This window comes from Macrobrachium rosenbergii, chromosome 56, assembly GCF_040412425.1.
Source record: "Macrobrachium rosenbergii isolate ZJJX-2024 chromosome 56, ASM4041242v1, whole genome shotgun sequence".
In the NCBI taxonomy this organism is placed as follows: domain Eukaryota; kingdom Metazoa; phylum Arthropoda; class Malacostraca; order Decapoda; family Palaemonidae; genus Macrobrachium; species Macrobrachium rosenbergii.
In genome coordinates this window covers 12,924,302-12,941,801 of record NC_089796.1, presented here as the reverse complement: position 1 = coordinate 12,941,801, position 17,500 = coordinate 12,924,302, and the positions used below count along the sequence as shown (strand labels likewise).

The window sequence follows — 17,500 nt, the reverse complement described above, 5'->3', positions numbered from 1 at the left end:
GGGGGTGACATGTAAAAATAACAAAAAATTACAGATATTAGTGTCTAATCCATAGTTCTCAAGGTCTCTGAGGTGAATGGTGACACTCCCGATGCCCTTAGAGCCCAAGTTCAGCCCCGATAGGAATGGGGGGTTGAGAAGGGATGAAAAATAAAATGTCAAACATGACAGACATTAGTTTCTAATCCATAGTTTTCGAGATCGCTGAGATGAATAGTAACACTCCCGATGCCCTTTAAGTCTAAGTTCAGCCCCGACAGGAATGAGGGTGAGAACGAGTGAAATATAGTGTCAAAAATGCTGGTCAATATAATTGAAGCAACTATCTTAACGAGAGAGAGAGAGAGAGAGTGAGTGAGTAGAGTGGGTGCTAGGGAGGAGAGAGAGAGGAAGTGAGAGAGAGTAGAGGGGGTGCTAGGGAGGAGAGAGAGTGAGTTTATCAGTTGTCAATTCAGAGTTTCCCGGGCAGCGCCGGGTTGGTCAGCTAGTGTATATAAATTTAAGATCTGGTGGAATAGCACATCACGATATGGTCATTTGCAGATATATAGATGGCAGTAATGTGATGTAAATTACAGGAAAAAGTTACATGCTAGAATGTTACTGTATGTAATCATATGTGGAGCATGCTATGTAAAAATTGAGTAAGAACGTGGAATGTTGTTACATGAAACCGAAGGATATGTGTTGGATATGTAAATTAGAGGCTGGTTTCGATTTCAGATAGGTAATCGATGGGATATTTGTGAAAGCAGCGCTATTCTTTCATGTTCTGCTAGTTTTCAGTTGATCATTATGATGTAGATTATTGTAAATATTTAAGTGTCGCGAAGTGAATCTTTGATTTTCGAATAGGACTTGTGCCCAAGAATGATGGTTTCTTATTTACTTTCGAATGTGTGATTTTCAAAGCGCGCCTTTTCCATTTGGGTGGCCTTTACCTTGCCTTAAAGGTCGTTCTTTTAAAGAATAATAAGACGAGAAGGAAGGAATGTGAGCATTCTACAAAAGGTGGAACTGATTTTGATGGCATTTGGTGTTTTAGTGAAATATGAGATATTTCACCAGTTTTTCTTTTCTTGGAGTTTGAAAGATATAACGAAGATAATTTTGTCAAGAAAGTTACGTCACCAAAACAATTAACTTTAAAAAAGTTATTCCGCAATTTTGTTTTTCCCTGAAACTCAAGTTACCACGAAAGACAGCAGGTAATCACGTAATTTATTTGGATAATCCACTCACAAGGACATGGCCACTTATCAGGAATATATTTTATTGACTGTCTGAGCCTTTCCATCAGAAGCACAAGAACTGACAAAGAATTGATGAAGCGATTGGAATTGCCCTGTACGGAGAATATTCTTTTAGTCATTGAAGTGATCATGAATAAGAGATAACAGCCATGATGAAGTTCGAACGCCTCTCCTCCACTTGATTGTGACGTTAGTTAAGTTCGTCTAGATATAGGTAAATAAGATTTGTTTTTTGTGAAGCCATTGTACTTTAGAATGCGAGTTTCAATAGTGCTAATATGTTTCTGTATATAATATTGAAGTCTTGAAGCTTCCCCTGTGCTTATAACAGCGAGGTCCTTGGCTAACAGTAGACGTCATCGGCGGAGTTCGCACACACATGTATCAGTGGTCTTTGGTTTTTGTGATGCCAGTATGGTTTTATATTTCAGGTTTCGATAGTTGTGTAAATTGAATATTCACTGAGATAAGTTTCGTTTTTTATATAATAAAAAATGTATTTGAATTTTCAGTTTTTTAATGCGAATAGAACGCGACTGACGTATTTACCTACGTTTAACAAGCCAGAAGACTTCAGGAGACGTAAAGGAAGGCAGACCGGATTATACACACAAAAAATGAATATGTCGACAATAATCGGTTAGGATAGATCGCACAAGTTCTGGAATTCCACATCTAAAGGGTTGTAGACCTCATCATGGTGCGATTACAGCTAACGTACGATCGGTGCCGCATGACTTGCTCTTGTGTATTTTAGAACTTCTCATGTGTGTAGAGGCTTTAAATGGAGCGATTTTTGACGAGTGTGAGCCAAGTAGCGTGTCGGCTGGTTATGCGTCGTTTTTCTCCATTGTCTGGGCTCTTATCTTTCTTATGGGAAAAAGGCAGTGTCATCGTTAGAATGACAAGCTTGGCTAAGGGTGACCCTCCTCCAACGGAATTCCTCTCTCTCTCTCTCTACTCTCTCTCCTCTTGTCTCTCTCTCTCTCTCTCTCTCTCTCTTGTTCTCATGCTGGCGCAGTGGTAAGCTGTCACGGCTAACAATCAGGAACCTGCATTAGATCCCCGAACCGGGAGAGGATAGAACCAGTGTGTCTGTTGGCCTGAGCAATAAATTGTCTCTGGTTGTAGGTCGAATTTTGTGGGTTGTAGGTGGATGTAAGAAGAGCAGGAAAGTAGTATAGCGGGAATTATTATTTCTTCGTCAAAATGTACACCACCACATAATAAAAATCGGTAGGGCCTCGACGAGGTAATTCTCACCCATATAGAAAAACTAGAAAAACATTTTTCAGACTCTCTCTCTCTCTCTCTCTCTCTCTCTCTCTCTCTCTCTCTCTCTCTCTCATGAAAGTACCAAGCATCCCTGTTAAGTAGTTTTATGAACAAACTCTCTATCTTGGCATGTCCCTCTTTTCCGCTTTCTCTCTCTCTCTCTCTCTCTCTCTCTCTCTCTCTCTCTCTCCATAAAAACTCCCACGAAGGTCATGGAAACAGTTTCTCCATTCTTCCAAAGCAGCATCCCTAAAGACCAGCTTCTTCCCGCATCCTTGTGACGACTCCTTGTAATAACACCGTTCTGTGACCTCCCATTCCTCCAACTTCCTCCAACTCAGTTCCCTCTCTTGGAGGAAGTAACCATATTCTCCTTGGGTGCAGAGGCCATTAGCTATATCTAACCTTCCAGTCTGAGACCCTGACAAATACTTGCATAGATGCATAGATAGGCGCTGGGATTTGAGTGCCGGAGACATCTGATATTGGTGGTCACCCGTCCATATACTGACCAGACCCACATTTTAACTTCAGTGATCGGATGACTAGCGAATCGATGCTGCGAACTTGTCATAAAGAGCCGACATCCAGATAAAACACAACGCTTGAATCATCACGGGCGACCGGAAAAAGAATGCGAGGTGGATGACATTTTTACACTAGGGTCTTAAGTTTTATGGAAGTGCATTATGTGATTGGATCTCTCTCTCTCTCTCTCTCTCTCTCTCTCTCTCATTGTGTAAGGTTGACTCATGTGCTGTGCACACGTTTGCTGTTAGGAATACAGAAAATTATATGGGGAATGCAGCATGTTAGCATTCTCTCTCTCTCTCTCTCTCTCTCTCTCTCTCTCTCTCTCTCTCTCTCTCTCTCTCTCTCTCTCTCTGTTTATCATCGCCAGCTGAATTGCTTGGTGCAGGCAGTAACTTTGGTCGTTTACTTGAAAAAGGAGCAAGTCATATTCGGACGAGACTTGTCAAGTGTTGTAGAACCATGGTTCAGGTTCTTTGTGGTCAGATTCTTCTGGGCGCTGAATGAAGTGTTATTTCCTCTGTACTTGCAACATCGTTTTTTATAACTTGTGTGTGTTTATTGGTGGATCTGCATTTGAATGCCACTTAAGAATGACATGTACATTTTTGTAAATACAGATTACATGAGTCTTGTTGCACATACATATATGTATATGGATATGTTATATATACTGTACTGTTTATATTATATATATATATATATATATATATATATATATATATATATATATATATATATATTATATTATATATATATATATATATATATATATATATATATATATATATATATGTAAATATACACTCTCTGTAATATATATATATATATATTATACATATATATAGATGATAGGTACAGTATATACGCATGTATATATCTTTATCTTTCCAACCAATGCTTACAAACTACAAAGGATATACAGTTTTATATTTAAGTGGGCCGCATGCTTTAACATCGAGAAAATCAGATTATCAAGTTTCTTGTGTAAATTTTTATTATATATACACAGTGTATATGATATTCCTCCTCTCTTTGCACCACACACACCCATATATATATATATATATATATATATATATATATATATATATATACACTGTATATATATTATATATTATATATACATATATATGCACACATATATATACACATTATGTTCCCAATATGTTCTTGCCAGCTAAGTAGAGTGCACACTTTGTTTGATAATTGAGGGGCATGTTTGAACAGTCAAGAAAGGCAGATTAAATTATTATGAAGGATTACTTATCCTATTGTGACCCACCTAAGTTTGTGGAAATAATTGGCGAATGATGGCAGATGGGAAAATTTTCTCTTTTGTCAGTTTAGTTTTAGCCGGAAATACCACAGTTCAAACTTAATAAGCTCAACACCTGCTGTAAATTAGGGTTGGAAAGAGGTTTCCCAACAGGTATGGTATTCTTTGGTCGCACCTGGTGGCATGGTGGTTCTTCGTTCTAAATAAATCTGATGAAAGATGTGTTATAAGTCTTTGGCCTCTCTCTCTCTCTCTCTCTCTCTCTCTCTCTCTCTCTCTCTCTCTCTCTCTCTCTCTCTCTCTCGTTGTACCAGTAGGAAGACAGAGTTCTATCAGAAAGCTTTTTTGCTTTCAAGATTTTCAAGATGTGTGTATTACGTTGTATCTTTATCTGTTATTGTGATGAGGCCGAGATAGACTTTAGTGAGAGTTAATTGGGTCATTGGACATGTCCAAAAGGTTCCCTGTCTTTTATTATAGTCGATATTTTATTTAATCATCGTTTTTCAGAGAAAAGTTAATGTTTTGAACGTTGTAGAATTTAACACTTGCTGAAATCGCTAAAGGTGTGTTTATGTACGGAAACTGATAATGAAACCGTCTTTAATTTTATATGATTAAAATTATTATTATCATTATTCAGAAGATGAACCCTATTCATATGGAAGAAGCCCACCAAAGGGGCCCTTGACTTGAAATTCCAGCTTCCAAAGAGTATGGTGTTCATTGGGAAGAAGTAAGAGGAGGTAAAGGGAAGTACAGAAAGGTGAGATCTCACATATTAAAAAAGAAAAAATAGATTCATAAATTAATAAACAGATAAAAATTTATTAAAAAGCTAGGTAATAGTATTATGAATTAAGTGGCATTGTTTAAAATATTAGTTGTATTTTTTATCAATTATTGCTACGTATTATTTTTCAAAGTTACCGTTAACTATTTTGATCATCACCAATTCCAAAATTTCGACAAACAGTTCTGAACCCCGAGTGATACATGTTTGTTTTCCGTCCAACTCCCTGAGCAGAACAATCTAATTCTGAAAGTTTATATCAGCTCGTCTCTCTCTCTCTCTCTCTCTCTCTCTCTCTCTCTCTCTCTCTCTCTCTCTCTCTCTCTCTCTCCGTTACGTAACTCTTTAGTGAGGATCTGAAATGTTTTTGTTCATGTTTTGAAACTTCCTTCCCAAGTCAAGTCTGCAAGTTTTGTTTTAATGGCATTGGTTATTTTTATTTTGTGTTCTTTATATATATATATATATATATATATATATATATATATATTTATATATATAATGAGAGAGAGAGATCTGAGTTCGTTGGAAATTAAGACATGAAATACTCAGTAACTTCATGTTCTGTCAGTAGAATTATAGAAAAGTGCAGTTATCCTGTCTGTTATGTCGATTTTATTGAAGAAAACGTTCTTAAGTTATCTGCTTATGTTATTGCACAAGCACCGTCACTTATAGGTAATGAAGACAGCCATTCATACATTTTACTTCCTCAGTGAACGAATTCCACGCGAATTATGTCATTTTTATTCCTTTTGTATTCAAGTTTCTCACACTTTCATTTCTCAGCAGCGAAAGTCCCAAGAATTCCGTCATATCTTTTCCGTACAAAATAAGTAGTCAAGTGGATCATTTGTTTCCTGCTTCACAAATCAGTCATCCTCACTCTTTTGTTTCATAATAGTGAAAGTTGATATAGTTTCGCAACACCTTTCTCAGTAGGTAAGGAAGTTTGGTATGGATCATGTACCATACGTCCCTTTCGTATCCAACGTTTCTCACACTTTTAAGGTTCAGCTGACAATCCCAAGAAGTTGGTTACATCTCGAGTACTAGATGCTCAGTCCAGTAGATCAGGTAACTTCCCTACCTTTCTGTTCCGGCGTCTCTTACACTTTCGTTTCTTAGCGGCGAAAGTGCCAACAATTTCGTAGTGTCTTTTCCGCAAATCCGATGAAGATTTCTCACGGCGATGACGGTGGTTACAGCTAACCGTTTGTGGGATGCCGTGACAAAGAACCTGTTTGATGGGAAGACGATTTATTATGCCTTTGCGATGGTTTTTGGGGCGGGGGCGGGTTTGGTGTTTCAGTGGATTACTCTCTCTCTCTCTCTCTCTCTCTCTCTCTCTCTCTCTCTCTCTCTCTCTCTCTCTCTCTCTCTCTCTCTCTCTCTCTCTCAGGTTTAAGATACTAGTGATAATACTCAGTTTTTCCCCCGTTGGGGGGTAGCGTCGTCAGTGCACCTCATGCGGTGCACTGTATGCACTACTTAAGGTTCTTTGCAGCCTCCCTTCGGCCCCTAGCTGCAACCCCTTTCATTCCCTTTTACTGTACCTCCATTCGTATTCACTTTCTTCTATCTTACTTTCCACCCTCTTCTAACAATTGATTCATAGTGCAGGTAACAGTTGATTCATATAGTGCAACTGCGAGGTTTTCCTCGTTACACCTTTCAGTCCTTTCTATTGTCAGTTTCCGTTTCAGCGCTGAATGACCTCATAGGTCCCACTTCATGGCCTTTGGCTTAAATCCTTTATATTCATTTATTCATACGTATATTTTTCGTAGGACTTAAACACGTATAGTATTTGAGGACTCTCTCTCTCTCTCTCTCTCTCTCTCTCTCTCTCTCTCTCTCTCTCTCTCTCTCTCTCTCTTATTCCCACTTTATTACCAACTCAATTAATTTAACCCGTATTTCATCCGTTAGAAAACAACGTGCACCAGAGTTCACTAGAAAAAAATCGCCTTACATTAATCATTGCAGATGCATTGCAGTCGAGTTAATCTCTTGTCGATGGAATTTCCATTTGAGTTGTGAATTGAAGTTTGAATTTGAAGCGTAAAATAGAAGTAGAATTTTAAGTAATAGAATGTCCCAGAATAGGAAATATTCGCCTGATACTGAAGAACATTTGTTTACTCTCGTTGGCAGTTTAATTGGACTTGTGACAACTGAACAAAGCGTCTCGGCTGTATCCGTGGATTAGCAGAGGCCATGCACAATAACATTGGAGGAGAAACCATAACACATAACGTTGAGTCAGTGCAACAACAAATAACACCAGATCAAAACAATAACATAACTTGAGGGTAGACTACGTATTGCCTTGCGTGGCTTCCTGTTGGCAGTTAGGTTTTGTTTTTTCCGTTTCGTTTTGCAGTATTTCTCCGGCTCTTAGCTGTATTACTTCCTTCCAGTCCAGCTGTCAGTCTTCATCAGCTCTGATAACACATCCTTCGCGCCTGCCCTCTGGAATGGAATGGAATGGAATAAAAGAATTTAGACCAAAGGCTAAGCACTGGGACCCATGAGGTCATTCAGCGCTGAAAGCGAAATTGAGAGTAAAGAAGGTTTTAAAGGTGCAACAGAGGAGAACCTCGCAGTACCACTATAAAACAATCGTTAGGACATTGTGAAAAGTAAGATGGAAGACAGAGAATATGTACAGTAAAAGGAATGAAAGGGGTTGCAGTTAGGGGCCAAAGAAGAGCTCGATGGTCTGGTTAAGCTAATTAAAATATTTCGTGCGTTGCAAATTTCTTGCGTAGTTGGTTTGCAGTCATGCAAGATTTATTGATTGACAGTTTACTTCACTGTTTTCGCGACGCTTGGAGGCTCCTTACGTTCTAGCGTTCTACGGAATGAGAAATGATACTTTTTGCATTTAAATGATTTAGTGAACTTTTGCCATATTGTGTTGTCGATGACCGTTGCGATTATGCCTGTTATTTTTGGAACTTCGGTAGATATGTAAATTCCATGTTCATCGGTCTGTTATTCATCCACAAGGTCACGTGGTTTATTAGGCGAGGGTCCTAACCACTGCGCGACAACTAATAGCGTATAATATACTTTATTGTAATATATATATATATATATATATATATATATATATATATATATATATATATATATATATGTGTGTGTGTACATGTGTGTGTGTGTTTTTGGGTCTGTGTGCAATGTGATTATATATATATATATATATATATATATATATATATATATATATATATATATATATATATATATATATATATATATAATACTTGTGTGCTTGTATGAGCTCCACGGCACAAAATTATCTCATACTCATTAGGAATCGTTTCTCACGATACACCCAGTGAACCTCACCACCTTGCTCATGAATTGCAAGACTATCTAATTTACTGATGACGCATGGACCGGTTTTATCACCTTGTTTATCATAAGTCACTGCCAGTGTGTTTCTTTTTTCTTTATTTACAAGTTCGCTGACAATGAAGAGATAGGTGTGTGGCTTGTTTGAATTTAATACTTTTTGTTTCTGATTATTATACTTGGTTTAACCATGATATTATACCATGTATCCAGTTTCTTATATATATATATATATATATATATATATATATATATATATATATATATATATATTGTATATATATATATATATATATATATATATATATATATATATATATCACACATTACCACAGGTGAAAAATAAGAAACAGAGGTCAGTGGTAATGTGTGATAAATGAATCTACAAAAGTGATAATAATCATATATATATATATATATATATATATATATATATATATATATATGTATATATATATATATAAAATTATATATTTTACTGCAATCCAACATTATATGAAGATAAAAGGCACACAAAAACAAGTTTTACACGTTGCAACCATATATTTCGGACACTAATACTGTATATATATATGTATATAAATAAGGCCTATCCCTTTTACTTAGCAGACTCAGTGTCGAAAGGCCTGCAGCACTAGTATATTTTATCTTTATATATTCATCACGTTCCATATTTTCGTGATTCAGTTTATACATGTATTATATATATATATATATATATATATATATATATATATATATATATAAAATACATAAATATATATATAAAATATATATATATAGTGATTTAAACCACATATGTATGTATATGGTCTGCTGTTGTGCATTTAAGAATAGATATTTTTAAGCTTATTTTCATTTAAACAGCTTCATCAGGAACAGCCAAACAAGCGCTATAGTCAACATTTTTATTCCACTGGGACGTTTCGGCTTTAACGCATTAGGCCATTTTAGACCTAAAATAGAGACAAAACACCAAAACTTAGAATTTTATGCTAGTGAAGTACAAATCAAAGAAAGGTTACACTCGAGAATAAAATATTTGTTTTTTTATAAACTACGTTACACTCAATAAAAACAACCTACTCAGAAAAGAAAACCTAGTGAATTAAAACTACTGTAATACAGTTCAGTGAATTACTGTAGTCATTAATAAAACTAGGAAAAACAAACTCAATGGGCAGCCCAATTTCATGTATTTTTGCTCATTTGTTTTTAGGTTTTCATGAGGGAAAATGGTTGGAGGATTGCCCGTTACATTTTAAACCTTAGTTCTATAACGATTTGTAGATGATACTACTTTAATATTTGAAAATGAACACCAGGCTAATAGTTTTCTTCATTACCTAAATCGCAAACATGGAAGTGTAAAATTTACTTTAGATAGGTAGGTGGATAATAAGATGCCATTTTTAGATATTTACATTGACAAATCCGAGAGTTCATTCTCTGTTTACAGGAAACATACTTTTTCAGGATTAGGTTTGAGTTTTTTTCAGTCATTGTCCAAACATTTTCAAATTAATTGCAGTTAATACTGTAATCCACAGGGCTTATAATTTATGCTCCAGTTTCACTGTGTTCCATGAAGAGATGGAATTCTTGGTAAAATTTTTGCAAATAATGGTTACCTAACCATTTTGGTCTTTGAACATCTTAGGCTGTTTCTGGAAAATGTTTACAGTCCTAAAGTGCCAGTTGTTACAGTTCCTAAAATAGTTTTTTTTACTGCAAATTGCCTTACATTGGTCAATCAATTAAGCAACTTGAGAGGAATTGAAATACTGTTTTGATAGATTTTATCCACAGATTACTTTGAAATTCATTGTTAGTAATGATTTTACAATAATAAGCCTACTACCTTTCAAAGATAAACTGCCTGATTTATTGCGTTCTGGTATTTTTACTATTATACTTGCCCCAGTTGCCAAGTTGGGTATTTTGGTAGTTCCATGAAGGTGCTGAAAACAAGATACTGCCAACATGAAGGGATCAGTGACAGGACAGGTAGAGGCTTAGCAGTCAAGCAGCAGTCTTCCATCCGTAAGCATTGCAGTAGATGCAGTCAGGCAAGATTTAAGTATAAGGGATTTTAAAATTGCAGATTCTTGTTCAAAATTGTCTGATTTAAGGATTTTAGAATCTATATATTTTGAGAAATTTAAACCACAACTCATCCAAGATCAGTCTTCCTTTCCGTTATTCATAATGCACCGATTTTCTATCAGCTCGCTTTCCAGTCATTAGGCTAATTTATCAGTTGTGTAATTTTTCTTTTCTTGTCTTGGTTTTTGTTTTCGTTTTGTGTTTTTTTTTTTATGTTTCTTAGTCCTGTGTTTCATTTGATGTCTGCGAACTTTTATTTCTCTCGTCTTGAATTTGTTTTTTTAGTTTTATTAATGACTGTTGTAATTCACTTAATTGTTTTACTTTTCTGAGTCAGTGTGTTTTTATTGATGGTAACGTAGTTTATAAAAAATAAATATTTTATTCTCGTGTGACCTTTCTTTGATATGTACTTTACTAGTGTAAAATTTTCTGTTTTGGTGTTTTGCCTCTATTTTAGGTCGAAAGTGGCTTTTAGTGTGTTAAGCCGAAACGTCACAATGGAATCAAAATGTTGACTATAGCACTTGTTTGACTGTTCCTGATGAGGATCAGATTCACTAGGAATCAATCTCTAGCAACTACTGTAAACAGCTTGATTAATCTCCCTAATCGTTTCTGTCCACAGGTGTGTATGCGTTGCGACTCCATTTACTACTCATTCTTGGCATCATCAGAGTAGGGGTATCGTTCCCCCTGGACCTTGCCCCCTGCTCTTGGCACGCGCATGCATCTTCAAGGTCTTTGTTTACTAGTAGCAGCCTCAGACGCTCCGTCAGCGGCTCCTAATAGATCTGTGAGTTGTCTTCTGACGTGTACTCTCTCATGAGAGGGGAGATTGGATTAAAAGCGGATGGGGTTCTTCGCTAAGTTAGTGTTGTCGCGGTCGATGTTTTTGACAGTTCGAAGTAGTAGTAGTAGTAGTAGTAGTAGTAGTAATGATGGCAGAGAATGAGTTGTTGTTGTTGTGAATCAGTAATTGAGTGATAATTTTACTCACCTGGTCTTTCCTTTTTTTTCTTGAATTCATTTACTCTGTATCGTTGTTATTGCGCATTATTTTTGCTGAATTACTACGTAAATTCATGTATGTTTTGAGCATTTGTTATTTGTTACCAGTTTTGTCGGGTGTGGTGTCTAAATCTGTTTTGCATTTTAAGATCAGTGGTAATAGTTTTTATTATTATTATTATTATTATTTATTATTATTATTATTATTATTTTACTTGCTTATTTATTTATTTCTATCCCAAAAGACAAATATCTCGATATATGCGCCTAAAACGATTTTTTTTTTTTTTTTTTTGAGATCTCCCGCAAAGTCTGGTCTTGCTCCTTAAGATTAAGTCGCATTCTTTGACGTGGCTTTGTCGCCACTCGGCGAGATCGTTCTAAATTTTATTCGCCTTCCAGATAAATGCGGATTCGATTAGTAATGATGCCAGGGTTTGTGTAAAAGTCTTTATTGTCCCTGAGGTTTTCGATTCTTTTCAGATCGTTAGTGTCTTGTTTCATTTGATGTAACAGTATTAGGTGCGCTCACTGCCTAGTATTATGTATTTACAATTTTTTTGATCATCGTGTTTTCACTCTTCAAAGATGCTTTGGACTTTTCGGAAGGTTTTTTTTTTATCGGGTATATGTAAATTTTTTTTTTTTTTCACTTTTCAAGAATGCTTAAGGCTTTCGGCAAGATTTTCTTTCACGTCAGTTTATGACGCTGTTATTCATTGTCTATCACACTGCTTGTTATCGCATCTCCTAAAAATCAGCTCGGCATCAAAGTTACACCACCAAGTTCCCAACAACAGTTTAGTTTTCTTATTAAATATGCAAAGTTTAAACGCCACTAAATTAGTTCAGAGTTGGAATATCTTGGGATCTTTTAAAACCAGATTTCTTTACATTTTAATGTTTCTCAAGGACCTTAGACAAAGTCTGTTTATTTTATTGAATACGTTTTAGTTATGTACCGGGATTTCCGATCAAGAACGATTGTTTTAATTATGGTTTAAAGGTGATTGTGTATTTATGATAGGTTTTTCCCATGAATCTCTCTCTCTCTCTCTCTCTCTCTCTCTCTCTCTTTGAGCTTACAGGTAAGTGTTAATTTGGTTAGTTTTCATCTTTCCTTAAATTCTGCTTCAAGTTTTGTTTTTCTTTGCTGCGATGTCATCACTAGAGGAGGAGCTCTTATCAAAGTAATGTGTATAATTAGCAGTCTTCAGGTTAATGGGTATTTTTCTTGTATGTTTTCTGTTGAGTAATGAGCTGCCAAGCGCAAGATATAATTAGGTAGTTTGTCTGTGTGCGCATTACGTCTAGTAATAGGGCCTAATTAATCATTCGTCGTAATTTACCTTCTAAATGTAATAGTTCCTCGAGTTCGCTTTAAATTGATTTTGAGGCTGGAGAACTTGACGCCAGATTTATGCACAAAATCAATCTGTGTCACGGGCCTAAATAAAACGTGGAAGCTCTTAAATCTTGCAGCACATGGTAGAGGATTCAATACTGTTAATTGATTAGTGTGGTATCAATAACCTAGCGTTGCGGGAACAGAGGATGTCTTCTGGTTTTAGGCTTTTTCGTTATGAGAGAGAATGGGTGATGGGTTTAATTACCGGCAGTGTTAAAGAAGAAGAAGAAGTGATAGCGTGGGAAATGCGATATGTAAAAATACACAAATGTGTGTGTGTGTGTGTGTGAGAGAGAGAGAGAGAGAGAGAGAGAATGGATAATCGGAATATCTTTAGGTTACTTAATTCCGTCTGGTCTTTCAAACGAGGAAAGTTGGTCAAGAAAACTGCTATCAACGGTAGCCCTTACTTTAATGTGACATTGACTGTCTACACTTTTTGTTCGCCATACGATAAGCCAAGGTCCCCGACGGTCCATTGCGAGATTTAGGATAGTTTAAAATACTCTCTTTTTTTTCCTTGTACTAGAAGATTGCATAATGGCTAACTGTCGGCTTGCATAATTGGGTGTTGTCTTCACCTGGCTAACTTTTTTAAGGACAGATATTTGAATGTACCGTAGAGTTGTCTTTATGTACTTGGAAATGTAAAGTCTTCTGTAGATGTAAACATTTTTATTCTTTACAGATCCAGATGTGCAAATAAATTTATATTGGCGTTTGTGTAGACTTTTTTTTTTCTCGATCTGTGTATAAAACTTTTATCTGTATATGTAGGAATTTTCATCGAGATTTCATAAGAGGTTTTTTGGGTTTGTGTTGGTTACAGTATTCCCATAAACTCTTATCTGAAAGTGTTTTGAGTTTTTTTAATAATTTTAATTATTTTTCCGTTCGATTCCGTTTTATGTTGAATTAAGTCTTGGGGATTATATGTATTTTGGTGAAGCTGCTGTGACATAGTAACAGTGTCAGTTTACATGATTTGATAATCAAGCTATCAAATGTTATGTTGTAAAGGTGACTTTGAGTACTGTTTAATTCCATATTTGTTTTGTGAAATAGTATTAAATCATGAACGTCGGAATTCTTTTGCCATCATTATCGGCAAGTATTGGTAATATTGATAAGTACACCGTCCTTTCACTTCTTTCCATGAGGACTAATATAACGATGGTCGAGGTTTCGAAAGTACATACCTTTTTTCATGGGCATTTTGGCAGCTGAACCTTAAATGGTTAGGATTTTTTTTTTTTTTATCTCGATTTAGTAAATGATACCAAGCAAACTTGGTCGTGAAATTGAACGATTGGTTTCAAAAACTTTTGTCGTGTATGTATTTTGATGTAAGTAAAATTTTCAATCGACGTAAGCTCTCCTTCCCACCCACCCCCCCTTCCCTTCTCATATTGCACCTTGTCTTTGCATGGTATGTCTACCTGTCACCACACCAAACACACACACACACACATACACACACACCCCAAAATTCTCAGTCTACGCGTAAATCACCCCCACACCCCAGCCCCTACCCCTCAATATCACTTAGCAGTGGTTCAGTTACCTTGGCAGCTGGGCTAATCAGTGATTGCCTGCCTTGTCGGGTCGGGCGACAGGTGGAGATATGTATGTATTCGTCGGGGATGTTATTGGAATGGGCTTCTGTGTTTGCAGAGGACTGCTGCGCTGGAATTCTGGAATTCTTATTGTATTGATGCTGCTGTATTTTAACGTAAACACTGATGAGGAACACCGTTCAGGTGTTCGAAAGTCTTGGGTCTTGGCTTTTGTCATTTACATAGCAATGCAGTTTACTATATAATTGTGGATTTTATTACACAAACTGTTTTTCACGAAATTTTGAATTTCTTAGTGATGCTATATATATATATATATATATATATATATATATATATATATATATATATATATATATATATATATATATATATATATTTATATATTATTTTTTTTTTTTTTTTTTTAAGCAGTTATTCTTGGGATTTTGCAACTCAGTATTTCAAAAGTTGACATACAGTTTGGGACTCCCATGTCCATACACACAATAACATGTTATCTGGCTAATGTAATTGACTGTCATTATTGGTCACAAATTTTTTTTCTTGTTTGCATTCGCTTAAAATTTTTGCTTGAGGTTTTTCCTACACACAGTTCTTTTATGTCGTCTTTTCAGATATTGTCCGATCTTCTGTATCGAGAAAGTATTTAATTCTTTTTTCTATAATCGCCTCACTTTCTTTTATATCAGAAAACAAAACACCATGTACACTCTAAATTGGGGTAATAGCTTCTGTGAATGAACATATTTTTGTGAACATAAATTATTAATCCATGTTCTGTGGAGCCCTTAAACTTGCAATTGACGTTGTAATTGAATTTAAAATGAGGTGCAATTGAATTTAAAATCAGGTGCGATTGAATTCTTAACAAGGTGCGTGGTACAGTACATCAGGCATCACAGTATTCCCAACCCGTTATTTGATTTTAGTTAGGAAAGTACGAATGACTGAAAGCTATATTTGGCTGCGTCCCTGAGAAAAATGAAGGTTTTCTAAGCTCACTTAAACCACTCGAAGTCAGGAAACGTACCCATTGAGGACTTAGCTCTTTAGCAAGTTCCTCGTTCGTCATGTTCTCTCTCTCTCTCTCTCTCTCTCTCTCTCTCTCTCTCTCTCTCTCTCTCTCTCTCTTTTCCAGAGGTCATCATTACAACTTACCGAGATTTCGCAGTGCATGCCATTGTTCTCGAGTTACTGTTGAGATCTGGAGCGTTGAGTAATTAGTGGAATCTGCGACACAAATTTGAATTTCAAGCTGCGTTAACAAGACAGTCAGTCCTCTCTTTTTTATTTTAAGAAATAAAGCAAAAAGAGTATAAGTTGCGCTAACAAGGCGTAGCTCGTTCTTGAAATTTCGTCTGAATGGGAAAAAAGTAAAAAAAAAATGAAGTTAATGGCATTTCTTTTTTTGGGGCGGGTATTTTTCTGTTGTGAATTTTCTTAAAAATGATAAAAATTTGAAAGGAATGAATTAACGACGCCAGGTCTGACCGGGGGAAAAAGTAAGCAGATGAATGAACTATCTTTGAATCCACATTTTGATTTTTTTTAGTTTTATTATCTAAAGGAATGATAAATTTAGATGCAAATAAAGTTGAAAGACGAATGAGAACATCCTTAACTTTAGTTCGGATTTTTTACATTCCTTTCGCGACCAGGGAGCGGGACGAGCATCATATCCATTAATCTCAGTTCATAATTGATGAAACATTATCAAATGGGTACACCCCATTCATTGTTCCTCTACTATACCCGATATTCTCTCCTCCCCTCTGAATTAGCATCACTGGTGGTAGCTCTCAGTTTAGGCTTAGCTGTGTTTTTATCAGGAACTCTCTGCTTTACAGGCCTTCTTGTGGCCTATTGCTGCTCTTTCTCGAGCGTGAGGTGGATTGTAAGAGTCGGACCATACGTTTTTGGGATGAGGTTGCTAGCTCAATGCCCATGATCCATATGGAACTTTTGTTATGGTGGTCACCAATCCTAGTACTGGCCTGTGCCAATTTGATAAACTGTATCGATTGCAAGACCAGTGGTGTAGAGTGTGGAAAATTTGGGTTTTTCACCAATTCACGTTTCTCCTTATAAGTCAAATTGAATAATTTTGGTATTTTCATGAATGGAGGACGCGTAACCAATAGAGCTGCCAGTTAGTAAATTCCTAGGGCTATTTCACGATAAAGTAAACCGAAGTCCTTTAATAGTCTTTACAGTTACAAAGCTGAGAGGAACAGCGAAAGTGGTGTCATATTCTTGACGACCTACCCCTCTCTCTCTCTCTCTCTCTCTCTCTCTCTCTCTCTCTCTCTCTCTCTCTCTCTCTCTCTCTCTCTCCGTACCCAGCCACTGTTTTCTGTGCTGCTGTGGTAATGAAGGGAAGTGCTGCCCGCCGGTCTTGATGAAAATGACCAGGAAGAGAAACTAGGAGAGACTTGGTCTCGACTGGGAATAAATGAACGAAGAGGAATTGGAGAGAGAGAGAGAGAGAGAGAGAGAGAGAGAGAGAGAGAGAGAGAGAGGGAGAGAGAGAGGGAGAGAGAGAGAGAAGGGTGGAGGCAAGGGAGGGGAAGGGAGATGGTGGATTTTCCCAGAAGGAAGACAATGGAGCGTGCACCAGAGGACTGAAGGAAAGATAATCTACAATTGCCTTGTGTGAAAAATGCAATGTTTCTTTGCCGAAAGTTCTCTGTGATTGTCTCTGTCGTCTTGGAACCGATCTTAGTTTTCAAATGATTGTCATGAATCTTTCACTTTTTATGAGTTCTTTCATTCTTGTACTTCACCAAAGTGACCTGGCATGGTTTTGAGATTAAACAAACTTAGGGTTTTCCTTATTGCATTGAAGGCCTGCTTTTTTTTTCAAAATCATTGTCTTAACATATTCTTTGTACGAGTAAT

General features: G+C 36.4%; 1 protein-coding gene across 50 annotated transcripts in view; it reads left to right on the top strand.

Moving 5' to 3' along the window:
• The window catches only part of LOC136836526 (prominin-1-like), a 420,188-nt gene that overhangs the window by 110,885 nt on the left and 291,803 nt on the right, over window positions 1-17,500 (top strand). For 6 of the 50 annotated variants that reach the window (XR_010852418.1, XM_067100941.1, XM_067100918.1 and 3 more), the window contains one exon: window positions 11,232-11,399. The exons of the other annotated variants lie outside the window; for them this stretch is intronic. The gene's annotated coding sequence lies outside the window, so the exon portion shown is untranslated. The remainder of the gene's footprint in view (window positions 1-11,231; window positions 11,400-17,500) is intronic. 50 annotated transcript variants of the gene reach the window in all.